The 2955-nt window shown below is 56.0% G+C and overlaps 1 long non-coding RNA gene across 1 annotated transcript; it reads right to left on the bottom strand.

Annotated features, from left to right (window-relative positions):
* Positions 1-622: 622 nt before the first annotated feature.
* LOC116822572 (uncharacterized) lies at positions 623-2286 on the bottom strand. Its single transcript, XR_012656747.1, has 3 exons — positions 2185-2286; positions 1650-1715; positions 623-781 (listed from the first exon to the last, which is right to left on the bottom strand). It is a non-coding gene; the product is annotated as an uncharacterized LOC116822572 (long non-coding RNA).
* Between the last annotated feature and the right edge of the window lie 669 nt (positions 2287-2955).

Here is a 2955-nt window from a genome sequence, read left to right as displayed (position 1 = left end):
ACAAGGGTGACTGGGACTCTTCCGTTGTGTTACGAGAATCACCATTGAGAGGCGTTATCTCAGCAAATGTCTTAAGGTCAGTGGCCCTCTGAGACGGGCCCTCACTTTGCAGTCAGTGCTGGCCCCAGTGCCCCAGTGTGGCTCTAGGGGGCGCTGTGCTGCAGGGAGCAGGGTGGGGCTCTCCCCATGCAGTCACTGCTGGCCCCAATGCCCCAGGGCGGCCCTAGGGGGCGCTGTGCTGCAGGGAGCAGGGTGGGGATCTCCCCTGGTAGGCAAGGCTGCCCCAATGCCCCTGGGCGGCACTAGGGGGCGCTGTGCTGCAGGGAGCAGGGTGGGGATCTCCCCATGCAGTCAGTGCTGGCCCCAGTGCCCCAGTGCGGCGCTAGGGGGCGCTGTGCTGCAGGGAGCGGGGTGGGGACTCTCCTCTGACAGTCAATGCTGGCCCCAGTGTCCCAGTGTGGCACTAGGGGGTGCTGTGCTGCAGGGAGTGGGGTCGGGCACAGCCCCACAGGGAATGGGTGACAAACTCATGGCACCTGAGAATAAAGACACAAACTCCATGTCTAGGCAGACACTTTATTAGGGTTCAGCAGGAGGGTTAGCGTCCCCCCGAACCCAGGCAAATTCAGCCCCAGGCTGGCTTCGATCTGCTCCCAGGAAGGGCTGGGGAGCCTCCAGGCACCAACTGGGTGATGGGGAAAGGGAGTCAGAAGTCACAGCAGATCCCACAGCCTCTCATCCCAGGACAGCAGTTACAGCAGAAGCGACATCTAGCGAAACTCTGAGCCGTCAGGAAGAGATGGAGAAACTAGAGTGAGGCCTGCCCTGAACCAACCCCCCACCTACCTTCTCCCAAGCCACTTTCCCTTCCCAGAGCCAGGGACGTAACCCAGGAGTCCTGGCTCCCAGCCCCTCGATGCTAACCACCAGACCCCACTCCTGTCCCAGAACTGGGGACACAACCCAGGAGTACTAGTTCTCAGCCCCCCCTGAACTAACCACTAGACCCCACTCCCCTCCCAGAAATGGAGACACAAGCCAGGAGTGCTGGCTCCCAGTCCCCTCCCAGCTTTTCCCCAACCTGTTATTCCCATGTGGTGTTAGAGACATTTTTTGATCTGTACAGAAGGATTTAAATTTTTAAAGGCTTATGGGAAGGGAGTGGGGTCTAGTGGTTAGATCAGGGGGGTGGTGGGAACAGAGGAAGGACAAGGCTGAGAATCAGGATTCCTGGGTTCTATTCCTGACTCCCAGCAATGAGTGAGTACTAAAGGGTTATGTTCTCTGCAAGATGTCAGAGTTCACGGACTGACCACTGTTGCCCTTTGCTGGGCAGGAGAAATGCTTCTTGGTAGGAGATATTATTGGAGTTAACCCATGCAATAGTATAGATGTTAAACTGTGGAACTCATTGCCACAGGATATGTTGGAGTTGGGACTCCCTACCACAGGGTTTCCTGGGGTTAACCTGTGGGACTCCCTACAACTGGATATTCATGCAGTCAACGTAGGAGACATTTTAGACATAAATTTGTCAAACCACCTGCCATAGGATTTTATTGGGGTTAGCCCATGGCACCCAGCATACCCCTCACCTCTCCCCATCAGTCCCAGCAGTGACACAAGCGAAGCCACCTCCCCCTACTCACCGCTTCTCTCTTCACCATCACCTTGGACTCGCCTCGGCCTTCCTCCGAGTGCTGGGACTCCGAGCCCTGTCAGAGCGAGAGAGCAGAGACTCACTTGTGCCCGTGTTTGATCAGCAGTTGTGGCTCCGGAGGGATCACAGGGAATGTAATGCCCGTCTCTAAAGCAAGTCCTGAGAGGACTGCTGGGCTTTGTCCCCAGCTCTGGCAGGGGAGCGGGGTCTAGTAGTCAGAGCAAGGCACTGGAAGTCAAGACACCTAGGGTGTGTCCCTGGCTCTGGGAGGGGAGGGAAATCCACCTCATCAGAGCAGCAGAGGGAGAGGTGGGCAGGGGGGGTCTGAGAGGCAGGACTGCTGAATTCCCACCTCTGCTGCTGCCTTACTGTGTGACCAGGAGAAACTCACTTCCCCGGGCAGTGCCTCAGTTTCCCCTCCCACCCTTTACTGTATCGGAATCTCTTTGGGGCAGGGTCAGCCTCTCGCTGTGTGTCTGGGCAGCACCTGGCACACCAGGAATGGAACAGGGTCCCCCACTCACCTCGACCAGGGATGCTCCACGGATTCCCTCAGCGCAAAGGAGGGACACGAACAGGAGCAGGACAGCCAGCATCTGGACTCTCATCTTCTCTCGGGGTTGGGTCTTCTCCACGAGCAGCTGAGTGGAGCTGGGAGCTACAGGGGCCTGTATTTATTCACTAGCTCAGAGCCCTCTTGGCCAATGGAGTCAGTGATTGGCAGGGGAAGGGAGATTCCAGTAAGGACGGGGCTGGATGAACAGCTGTTTACCTATGATCCACGTCTTTATGGGAAAAGACTCTTGTGGTTACAAAATATCGGACATTTTTACCAAAATGCTTCTGTCTCTAGCCAGGTGACAACACCTTCTGCCAGTCAGTCCTGAGTCTCACCCCCCTGCTCTGACCTGCTTGACCCCCGCAAAGTGGGGTAGAACAAGGGCTGCCAGTTTTGGTTGGAAGTATTCCTGGAGGTTTCATCACATGACAGAATCTTTCATTAAAGCTTAATCTTCAGTTCCAGGAAACATCCTGGAGGGCTGACAACCCTAGAGAACCCAAGTATCCTGGCTCCCAGCCCCCCTGCTCTGACCCATTACACCCCACTTCCCTCCCAGACCTGGTGCTGGAAACCAGGTGTCCTGACTCCAATTCCCTTTAACACCCTTTCACACCACTCCACAGTCTGGCCGTCCTGTTTGGGGACACAGGCCAATATTTTCAGACTTTGGCCAGAGATTTTGACTGACTCCATGTTCAGCTGTATCAGCTTGGAAGAGATTCTCAGAGGTGCT

This window comes from Chelonoidis abingdonii, chromosome 11 (genome assembly GCF_003597395.2).
Source record: "Chelonoidis abingdonii isolate Lonesome George chromosome 11, CheloAbing_2.0, whole genome shotgun sequence".
Lineage (NCBI taxonomy): Eukaryota > Metazoa > Chordata > Testudines > Testudinidae > Chelonoidis > Chelonoidis abingdonii.
This window is presented reverse-complemented; position numbering and strand designations above follow the sequence as displayed.